The 12,511-nt window shown below is 33.8% G+C and overlaps 1 protein-coding gene across 2 annotated transcripts in view; it reads right to left on the bottom strand.

The window, feature by feature from the left end:
- The window catches only part of LOC143214010 (CCR4-NOT transcription complex subunit 6-like), a 591,839-nt gene that overhangs the window by 87,021 nt on the left and 492,307 nt on the right, over nucleotides 1–12,511 (bottom strand). The window lies entirely within an intron of this gene.

Below are 12,511 nucleotides of genomic sequence, written 5' to 3'. Positions count from 1 at the left end.
AAATATCCAGGACGTTCCTAAACGTTACTCTTACTGTAAGAAATCATTCTGTCAACGAATTTCACTTTCGCTGTGAACCACGACAGTATTTCAACTCACTTCTTTACGATGGGACCAAACGAAGTGACCTTTTTCGAGTAATTAGAAGAATTGATTTACCGAATAACATGAAAAAAGATTTTGGAGAAATTGCAATTGCTAAGAATTACATGAGAAAGTAAAAGATTTGTAACTTCTTTATTAGAGCCCGTAATGAAAATTTGAAATATGCGTTTTGTAGATGTATCTTTGTTATACACATGCTGAAAATTTCATCGGAATCGTTTGACGCAGAAAAAAACGACACGCATCGAAAGATGTAAGAATCTGTGGATTGTAAGCAGAAATTGACCAAAAGTCGCGGAAAACTATGATTTTCACCACATTTGACACCTTTATTTAAATTTTTGATGAAATTTTCAGCGTGTGTATAACTAATATAGATCTACAAAACATAACTTTTAAATTTTCATGAAGGGCCGAAATAGAAAGGTTTTAAAAAATGCTTTTTTTATTTTTGCAACCTTGTAAATTGTAATTTTTGGAAAATCTTTTTTGCAGATCATTTAGTAAACCAATGCTTCTAATTGTTTACAAAAACATCAGGTCGTTTGGTACAATTATAAAAAAGTTTATACTGTTTTTAAAGTGCGTTCAAATACTTTCGTGGTTCACTGTATTTCAATATTTCGGTGAACTTGTCGACTAGGGTCCTCCCCACAGATCTCAATTACATTCATATATGTTATCAAGGTCATTCTTAACACATTACCGACCGGTGATTTTTGCATAATTTTAAAAAATCTATTGTACTTGAATAGCAACAGTAATTTTCATTCTGAACTAACAAGTCACCCTCAATAACGTCATCTAATAGTTTCATTTAAGATTGCAATGAAGAAGAAAATTTCTATGCTTTCTTTCGGTACAGAACAATTATTGACAGTCCTATTAATAGGCTTCCGGTAGGTGAAGTGTTAACAACATTTCCTCTTTGAAGTTTTTGTCGATCAGCTTTAGTTTGCGAGATAATTGCAAAAAACATTCAAGATCATCGAAATCGGACTTGCAAACTAAAACCGACTGACGAAAGCTTTAAAGAGAAATGTTGTTCAGAACGATGAACTTGACAACGTATTTCAAGGTCTTTGAAATCTTAGGGGAAGCAGTGTAGGTACATATAATTCGTCAATGTAGAGGAACTTGCATAAAAATCTGCAATCTATCGATTATTCAATTAATTTTTTGCATTGGCGGCATATTTTAATGTAATACGATGGGAATTGTTATGCGTAACAAAAATTGCATTAATTGCAAGATACAGTAGCTACATAGATATTTACCTTTTTTGTATAAAAGTCGAAAATTTTTCAAAAATATTGGGTTAGAAACATATGTCTATGGTTAGAAAGAAAGAATCGAAGATAAAAATTCAGGTATTTATTCATATGTTTATTCAATAACACGAGAAGTTACCTTCGAAATGGCAAAAAGTAACAGAACAGAATGGATAATATTTTATTTAATAAATCTATGAATAAATATCTGAATTTTAGCTTTTGATTTTAATTTACTAACGCTACGAACTTTCGTTCAAACCCAATGTACTTAGAAAAGCTTGATGAAAATCTACAGAAATGTGTTATACATATTTGTAATAACATCTGTAGGTCCTAAATAAATAAAAATCGTACTAAACTCTGCCGAATTTGATACTCCAGCATTTTTCGAAAATTTTTATAAACTAGAAATTAATAAAGATCCGCAGTCTAACCATTACAATCCACTTTTTTCCTACCAATTGATGTAAATGTTTATTGCCTACAAAATGATCGCTAGAATAAAATCTACGGTACCCGAATGGTAGTAATAGTAATAATGAAATTTGACAAATGTTAGGGCGAAGAGAAGGAGTTGAGGAAACCTTCGAAACGAGTAACCTCGAAGAACTCTGCTACAGAAGACAGTAGTATCAGAACAAACGAAGCGAGGAAAGTCTACGCTACACGAGGTGCGTTTCTATGTGTCCAGAAATTTTACGATAAAGCTTTAAATTGTTCGTAATGGATAATAGTGGACACGTGGAAGTCGCACAATGAGAAGAAAGTCTGCCCGAAATGTAAAAAGGAAGCAGTGCCCACGATTCACGCTCGCGGAGATAAACTGACGACTTCGCATATCGGAGCGTTGTGCCTCTTAGGGTAAGCTCAAAAGTCTATGTACAAATTTACTTGTCAACTATTAGCTGCACAATGTAATAATTGGTTTGATTGTTTTTTTATCGACAAACGAAGATGATCTTGAATTTTACGTATAGAGTCTATATCATAGACTGCGGATTTTATGCATTTACGACAAAACTGTATACAGGGCGTCCCAAAAATGTATTGGGTTGGCAAGGAAGTAATTTCAGTATTTTCAGGTGAGATATAAAACCGAATTTCTTTATTCAAGCGATGAACTTTAATCAATAAAATATTTTCTAATTTATTTTTTCTTGCGAAAAAATCGTCGAACAAAAGGGAAAATATCTTATTCATTAAAGTTCATTGTTTGAATAAAAAAATTGGGCTCCATTTCACCTTAAAATACCGAAATTACTTTTTTCCAACGCAATATTTCCCTGAAAAGGGTTTTGGAATTTGCAATTTTTGTAGACGAATTTTAAGAGACAGTGGAATAAAATAAACTCTTATTTTCAATGGTAGCAGTTTTCGTGTACATCTGAACTAAATAAAAATTGTACTAAATTCTATCGAATTTTATATTCTACAATTTTTTGAAAATTTTCAGAAGCCATAAATGCATAAAGATCCGCAGTCCAGTGATTTCAAATAACTTGTTCCTTTACGGAAATGTTCTCCGTGGCTTCCTTAACCCCTTGCCGTGTTTTAACGTTAAATAATCTCAGGAATCACCCCAAAACACCTTAAAAATCTTCTACGTATTAAAACAATTTCAGAATGCCAATATATTAATTTTAATTCATTTATAATATTAAAACAAGCTTTTATTTGGCTCTCTTTTCTAGCAGTTAATACAGAACATGTTTATTCGCTTCAACAGCTTCACTTTTCAAAACCCAGTTAGTTTAAAAGGAATTTATTGTATCGAAAATGAATGAAAATCTGTGTATCTCGAAGTCCCTTAAAATTGTTATTTTATGGAATATATAAAAACATTGATCTCGCGTGTTTTATAAATGTTCCAGTCTGCCTCTGAAACTTTTCGAACCGAGTGAAAAGTTGCGACGTTCTTGTACTCGTTTTACATGAAAACGTTCTTCGGTGTATGTTTATTTGTTAAAAATCGCATGATTTATGATAGGTGCTGGCCGCTATGCTTCGTGCCGCTGATGATGAAGCGTGCGAAGAAAGTTCGAATGATCTGCCCGTTGTGCGGATACGTGTATGGCAGTTTCCAGTATAAAAATACTGGGCTATCGCCGTGCAAAACAGATTCGGAAGAATCGCAAGCGAAACTATCATCTCCACCGATCAGTTTTCGACTGCAAACAGTGAACGAAGATTGAAAATTGATGTTGCAAAAATAACGAAAGTTTTTTCCTAGTCGATCTTTAATAAAACCCAGCTATAGCTATTTACTGTGTTCGTCAATCAAACGTGAACTGGAAGAAGATATTCCGCGGTTGAAATGACATTTCATTCATTTTTATCGAAAAATTTATATTTTTCACAACTGACAATTTCACTTCAATGTAGTTCAGGATTGAACGCACTAATTTTTCAAAAAGTAATAGCCATCTAAAATGCGATATCCGATCTACTAATTCAAATGCAGTTTCCGTTTCAATTGGAAACGTCAATAAATTTCCATAATAAATACACTCTGCAGAAATGGATGTGTTTTGGCGTATCCAAATGTTTGAAACCATTTAAATAATTAATACCCAAATTTCTAGTTTGACATTAATTTTTTATTACCGTTTCATCATTATTTGTTGCAAACACTACAAAGAAGCAGGACGCTTTGATTCTAACACAGGATTTGTCAGAAAATATACAATGCGAAAAAAACAATACCGAATATATCGGATAAAGTTTCTGAAAATTTTCATCAATGTTTTAATTTACACTTGAGAATTTCTCGTTGGATATATCTAATCTTCCGAAGTATCCTCGAGCGATTAAAACTTGCTTCGGTTTCTTGTGTGATTCGAGATGGTTTAAGGAAAGCTCAGAACAGAAAAAGTTTTCCCGCGCGTTCGATTTAATCGTTCCACAGAGCCTTTTTCACGTCGAAGTTTTACGTTTTCGTAGCAAAGAGATGAATGCAGAAAGCAATATTCGTAATGAAGCCTCAGAGATGCATTTTCCAAGTCTATTTCAGGATTTCAATTAATTTTGTCTTGATTCCAAGCTGTACGACTTGCAAATATTCGTTTATTCCTCAAACAGCCAGGATAATTTATTTTTCACTGTGAAGATATTGCTTTTTCCAAATAAGAAATTGGCGATTGATTAATTTTGTAAATAACGTCAAAGAACACCCTGTATTTCTCATTTATAATACAAATACGTTTTTTTATTAAATCTATGCAATCGGTTTCCTTTTATATTAGTTGCACATTAATACCGGAAATTTCATTTATAATAATTCGGAAATAGGAGCCAGTTGTAAATAATTTGATGGTTCTAATCATTGATCGATTTCTCTCTCTCTCTCTCTCTCTCTCTCTCTCTCTCTCTCTCTCTCTCTCTCTCACTATAACTGAGAATTAATTTTAAAACAGATTGCCAGAATAAACTGAAGGGATTATCCGTTGAAGAACTGATTTATCCATTACATAAAGTAAAGATACAATGAATGATTAATAAGTGTTAGTTCTATTTTGTAACTTATAATAATGTTAATTATTTAACACTTAAAAGTATTTAAGCCACAGTTGTGACTCCCATCCCCACGAAGAAGAAATTCGTCACCCCTGATTTTATCATTTGCAGTGCACACGGTTTATTAATCTAATTTATTATAGAATTTAAGGGGAGGGTTTAAAATTATAGTGTAAATTAGTAAATTCGTTGTGAAATTTATTGCTCCATGATCCATTATGATTGATTTCTCTTTAATACGATACAATTTCCTTTAATCGGACAGCGATGTTGTTAACATTCTAAGCGAAATATTCACGGAGAAATCATTTCATCGACAAGTTTAACGAAATCGAAATTAACATTCACTGATTTACGGACTGCTTAATGAAGAAACTTATTCTGCTACTTCTCGCTTCGGTTTATTGATTGATGCGGTTTAATAAAATTGAGGTGACGCACCAGCTGCTTCCAGATGCTGTGCAATAACTATGAATATAAAGGTACAATGCTCGAAGAGACAAATGAAAATGAAACATTATATAAAAAGATAACTTGATAAACTTGTGCTTCGAAAAAACCTCTCACGACTTTTCACGAACTTGGCCAATTGGAGTTTTCATATTTCATTTTGAAGGTTAATCTAGGTCATTCTAACCACGTGTAGAACCGAACTAAGGAAGAAGCTGATTCAAAACTTTATTTTAACCATTTGAAAAATCCTTGTTGACTTGTAGCATTTATTACCTAAGTTAGTTTTCAGCATTCGATTAAAAAAATGGAATTACCTTCGTTTCTAAGAAAGTAATGCAAAAGTTATTTTATAAAAAAATGTTCTCCTTTCAGTTTTTCCTAATTACAATAATTTTCCAGAAAGTATTAACATACGTAGGACTACCGGCGGAGGAAACGATGATAAAATAGATTATAAAATATATGGGCACGCGGATCTTCCTGGTACAATGTTTTTACGTTTCCATTTATATTACAAGCGAACTGCGATACGAGTTCTCGGCTATAATTTGTAGATCACTGCCAAGGCTCTAGGTACACAGTTAAGGTTTAACTCGATTCTAAATGGTTGCATATAATCTGTCTGGTACACACTTAATGGAGCCTAGTCGCGGCCTGGTTATGGCGGGGCAGTATGAATAAGCTACCAAGTAATACAGTTGCTATTACTTTACCGGGATCTACTTCGCGTGGAAAAGGAATTAGGGAAATGGTATTACCGGGCAAACACATCTAACGAAAGCGAGCGTTAACTTTTATACAGCGTGTTCATAAAGCACCGCGCGAAAAAGGCTCACAATTAACGCCGTTCTTACGAAAAAAACGTTTTTCCTTTAAAAAGCTGCCTTGGAAAACGCGTGTTTATATCGCAATCTTAATTCGCGCTGTTCTACATTTCCTGGGTCCATTAGATTGCATCTCTCTGGGTCACCACTCGAGTACTAAGGGTTAAAATAACACATAAACTAATCAGTTTTCAACATACACAGGTAAATACTTATGTATGGAGAATAAATAACCTCATCGATTGGTGTATAGAAAAATTTTGTTCCATTTGGAAAAGGTTGGTTCCATTTAAAAAATTTAAGGTTGTACATGTGGTACATACATCCAAACATTCTCGCCACATATGTATAATAATAATGACGTAAAAAAGTGCCCCACTTTGTACAGCAAGGATTCCATTCTGATTCCACACACTTTAAATCAGAACAACTTTTTTTGTGAATGGACCAAACGACTTGAATTTCTCTGTAAGGCTAGAAGAATTAGTTTAATAAATGATGTGTAAAAAATATGTTGAAAAAATGCATTTGGATGGAATTGTGAAAAACAATAGTAAAAATTGATTTCTACAACTTTTTTAGCTGGGCCAATAACGAAAGTTTAAAGGATGTGTTTTGTAAACTTGTTCATGATTTATATACGTTCTGAAAATTTCATTGAAATTGGTTAATTGGTTTACGAGTTATACACGATCAAAAGTGGTAAAAAGGCCGCGAGATTTTGAAAAACTGCAAATCTCACCACTTTTGATCGTTTATAATTCGTGAACCAATTAACCAATTTCGATGAAATTTTCAGAACGTATATACATAATGTATACGAGTCGGCCAAGCACATTTTTTCAATTTTCGTTATTGGCCCAGCTAAAAAAGTTGTGAAAATCAATTTTTAGTATTGTTTTTCACAATTCCGTCCAAATGCATTTATCCAACTTATTTATCAGGCGTCATTTACTAAACTAATTCATTCCATTCATATAAAAGTTATTCTGATTTAAAGTGTGTGGAAGCAGTTATGCTCCTTTACTGTAATCATGAAAATTGTATGGTTCTTATAGTTCCAAAAATGCATAATAAAATTGTCACTAACGATTAATTGAAATAAAATAACGCTACTATAACAAAGAAGAGCACTATAACACAACAATGATTTCATAAGGATATTTCGTAACCCCGGCATCGTAGTTCGTAACTTTCCTCATGTTCGTAATTTTACGGTCCCGTTACAGTCTGCGAATGTGATTCCACTCGCGGATGGTACATTATAATACTAAAAACTGAAATAACATAGTCAGCAAAAGAGTATTCCGTTCGAAAATTCTGTTAATAAAACTCGTGACGTAGCTTCACCTGTGTAGAGAGCATGGTGTACCAGAGATATTCTGTTCTCATCAGAAAATCACTTTGAGGGGATCGAACCTAAAAGTGTTCGCAGTTTCAGTTTTTTTTTTCTATAATATTATAACAACATCAAGTGAAGTAAAATTTTAAGTGCATAGATTATTCAGCTTTCATGCTGTTATCACGTTATTACAAAGTGTTAACAAAGCGTGATCTTTAACGAATTATTACTTTGTTACATTCTATGTAAAATTGGAAATGGCGAACGTGTACAACAAATTTGTATAATTTTTTCAAATATTTAGTCTTCCATTAACAATCAGTATATTTCAAGTTCAAGATGTAGATTTTATTTGCATTTCGATGTTTACAAAAGCTGTGATCCCTAATGACAGAACAACGAACTTGTCTTCTAAAAATTAGTTTCTCTTCATTAAATAAAATAGACATTATTAACGATCTTGTTTATTAAATAATTTATCTAGATTTGCGTAGTACTAGTTTCGACAGTCACATAAATGTATTAATCAAAATACTATCAAGTCACATAAATGTTACTGACTATAATAATCTTATCGTTATTTAATTTGAGAGTCTGGTACAGATTACGTAGCAGCACAGAAATCATTTAAAAATAGTACGTAATAAATTAATCCTGTCTAGCAAGTCGCAAAATTTGCTTCTCAGAATTCAGATTGCAGATAATTATTGCATGACCGTGCACTCGTTCTCTTACGGACAATATAAATTCATTGCGATTAATCAAATTCGTTTGTAATTTAGTAAAGCTCATAGCGATTAATCAAGTTCCATTATAATTTAATAAAATGTCAGGGCAACATGAAACATTCAATTTCATACACGCCAAATTCGTATTAAAATAATTTCTGTCTTTCCTAGATTGAAATTATTAAGTTACAGCAAAGAATAAAACGAGGAGATCTGCATTTCAGATTATCCACCATAAACTACAAATGGTGCATGGTGGCAGTGGTGTTATCCGTAGGAAACGGAGGTAAGTCGTGTCCGTGATCCGTCCCTCCCCTTCTCACCTAACCTAATCTCACTGACGGTAATGAGTCAACTCCAGTTTAATTAGGCGCTGAACAGGCGCCTGGATACACAGTCTGTGCTTCAGTCTGGGATCGTTTGCCATTTGCCTCTTTCGTAGTATCTCTACGTGCCACTTATGATGGTGAATCATTCATTATGTACAACAATGAATAACAAGCAATTACTGAATCGCTTGTGCTATTGTTAACTAAATAAAACTACGAATTTTATTTTCTCATAAATATTCGATTTAATCTATCGAGTTTGAAAATGTAAAATCAGTCGGTATTATCTCATGCAGGCATTTTTATTAAATATGGCACCTACTTGTTAAATTTACACTCGACTTCCAACAAATTGAAATTAATGTTAACCGAAAAAAAACTAAAGTGGAAAGACAAGAACAAAATTGATTTGATATTTATTTATGATTCAATCGAATATTAATTTAACCGAATTGGGAATTGTAAAATTATTTCAGTTGTGCTTATAATTTACGTAGGAATTTCGATTAATTATTGTTCCCACTTGTTACATTTATACACGACTGTAAACAAAATTGAATTGATATTAACGACAGGAATTAGAGTAGGAAGAGAAGAACAGAAATTATTGGAGAATTAAATGGAGAATTATAGTAGTTTTATAAACAGTAATACCTTCTGACAATGTGAGGGGATTTTCTCGTGTGCACGCACAAACTATCCACTTACCTGGAAACAAAACAGAAAAACTCGTTAGAAAAATACGAATAATTAAACGAAACAATTACACATTTACTTAAATTTAATTGTTACAAATTACAGTAAAGCCTTTCTAAGGAAAGGCCGGAGTGTAATGAATAAAATTTTCCGAATTGATTGTGAATTGAGGAATGGAGGTTAAATGAAAATGTATTTCTTCTATTGATAATTGCAATAAGTAACGTAACAATATTCCTACAGTTTGTGTAATGTCCCTACAGTTATAAATTCATTCATTTTTGTCATAAATACATAAAATCCACAGTTATATTTCGGATGTAATGTTAACCACCGAAATATTTTTACAAATTGTTCGTGACATGCATTGAAAATCAATATACAGTCAAGCCTCGATCTAAGTAAAACTGCCGGGTCCGTGCTGTTTCTTAAATCGAGAGGTTTTACTATTTCTTAACAAAACTACTACTAAATGTATTTTTTCTTTAATAATTGCAATACGTAACTTAACAATATTCTTAAAGTTTATGTAATGTCTCCATAGTCTATTATTTAAGTCATTTTCGTCACGAATTCCATAAATTCGCATCTCATCGATTATCTAAGAACATTAGTGTACAAACACAGAATTCTGCTAAAAATCCTCTGGAATCCGGACTGGCACAACTATCGAACTTCGAAGGAGACAAATATCTAAGCTCTGCGGATCGTCAGGAAGCAATGTCAGTTGCGAACAAAGGTGTCGATAACGGACTAGAAGCGCGAAGTTATTCAACCGGAGCTCGATAGTCCGCAACTGCGAAACCTATTAGACCGAATGGCGTGACTTCTCCATGGGTACAGGTTCACGCGGTCGTTCTAAAGTTTGCGTGACGAGCCAGCATAGTTATCAATACTAAACGAGAGAGGCCGTCGCATTATGAACTTATCGCGTAGACAGTTGCGAACAACTTAACCATTAAAGTTATGAAGCAGCGCTCCTTTGCTCCTCTCTGTCTAACAATTTCTCTCTCTCTCTCTCTCTTTCTCTTTCTACCCCAGAAGTAATAATTGTCGTCTTATTTTTCAATGGCGCAAGAAGAAAGAAATCTCAGCTATATACAAGTAAGAGGAAAAAAATCTCGGCCACTCATACTGCCAGAGAAAAGTCTTATTAAAGTTATTTAATATATAAATTAATTGTGTCGTGAAAATTCATATTTATTTTCGAAAACTGCTAAAGTCAGATTTTCAAGAAAAAATTTCCTGTCCGTGAGAATTTAACTGTGAGAACATTACAAAATCTTATTCGTGAATGAATTTTCTAACAGTTTAAAGATCGAAGCCATCTCTTCGCAACGATTCCTAGAAAATCGATGCCCGAATTGTTTTATGTAACAAAAATGAGAAACACGTTCTTGTAACTTATACATATGTACTAATATTTTAAAGTTCGCGGCACACCTCTCATTTGAAGCTCGATAAAACGGCTGAAAAATCTCACATCAATTTCCAAGGTGTCGTTGCAAAAAGGAAGCTTCAATCTTTAAATCTGTGGTGGTTTCACTCACTGAGAAAAATTTTCAAAATTGTCACAGACGTTTGTATGTATAGCATTTTCGAGAAAAAACGCGTCCTCAGTTTCTCGCCAAAATTATCACAGTTTAAATATAGACAATTTTTCGAGAATCGGGTACTCGGTGGTGTAAATTCAACCGTGCACTGCTGCATAACTGACCATTGTGACGACGCAATAAATTCGCTGTCGTTTGCAGTTCTATTTTTGCGTCGTGGATCATTCTTGAAATCTTGGTTATCTTGAGAACGGAGCGGCAGGGAACAGAGAACAGAAACGGATACACAAGGGACGGACGCAGAAAATGGCAAAAGGTAGCGGCAGGGAATGGGAAAAGTGGACCGTAACTCGGTTCATGGGTCACAAATACAGCGGACGCTTTTACCGCGCGCGCGTAATTCGGGAAATTGAAGCCGGCAACGCGGGTAAACTGCTTCCTCGTTACTTCTTTCTTTCTTGGCTGGCGACCCTCATTCTTGCCCTACGATTTCCCTTTAGCCCCGTCTTCCCTCCATCGAGCCACCGCCGTTTTTTTAAATTAATACAATATAAATGCAAATTGAACAGTGTGGATAGCCGGCGATCAACGGTAAACGCGGCGGAAGTTTCTGTTGGCTAGACATCGGTCTGATATTTTCGCAAACGTTAACGACCAATTTTTCACGACGCCGCGCCGCCGTTGTTTTTACTGTCCGACCAAGCAATTTCTGCGATGATCGTTTTGAACGCTAAAATCCCGAGTGTTGACTCATTAATTTGTTTATTGTTAGCAGCTTTTTCCAAAAAAATTATACTAATTCACGCGAGTTCTTGAATCTTTAGGAAAAACATTTTTTCATATTACGCTTCTCAAAATTTCACAATCATTTCATACAAATTCAGAATTGGTCCAGATTTTTGTTCGATCGTGTGAAAACAGTAATGATTGTATACTTGAACTAAGGAATTTATTCAATTACTTCGTATGAACGAGTTTTTATAATTTCAACAATGCTAAAATAAAAAATCCGAAACTGCCACGTATTTTTGTTTAAAGTGTCATTTTCAGGTCATTTATGTTTCTTTCCTTTTTGGAAAAAATGAGACCATTGGTTTGCATCGTTTATTGCACTTAGGTATATCATCAGTTGAGGTATACACACTGAAGTACTGAAGTTAAAGTAAAAATTGTACGAGTTGTACTTTCACGGACAAGGTTAGTTAGAAAGAAGTGAAGTGGCGAAAAAGTAGCTTTTTCATCAGTACGAACACGGTCATGGTGTGAAAACAACCAACATAAAAATATCTTACTAGTTAGAAAAACGGTGGAAACTTAAATTTTAATTTTGCCCATTTTTTGGTATAGTAAAAGATTAGGAAATATCCGAATTTATTGAAGATAACAGAAACTCGCTGTACAGTCACGTATCGTGTCGATTTAAAACGATTTTCCAGAAGAATCTCTGGCTAGGGCCATTTCACCACTGCGATACGTCAATTTTTGTGAAACTTCGTTAAAAAATGGTTCTCACAAAATATTTTACCTATATTTTTTTACCCGCCGTCATCCGTGTTGAAAGGGTGAGTAGTACAGTCCTCGAAGTTGGGGATGGGAAACCAATTTGATCGAATATTTCGCAAACTATTCGGTGTAGAAAAAATGTTCCGAATGAAAGCTGTTTGAGATTCAAAGAAAAATAATTCCTTGGTGAA

This window comes from Lasioglossum baleicum, chromosome 12, assembly GCF_051020765.1.
Source record: "Lasioglossum baleicum chromosome 12, iyLasBale1, whole genome shotgun sequence".
In the NCBI taxonomy this organism is placed as follows: domain Eukaryota; kingdom Metazoa; phylum Arthropoda; class Insecta; order Hymenoptera; family Halictidae; genus Lasioglossum; species Lasioglossum baleicum.
The sequence above is the reverse complement of the archived record's forward strand: the minus strand, read 5'-3'. Positions and strand labels throughout refer to the sequence as shown.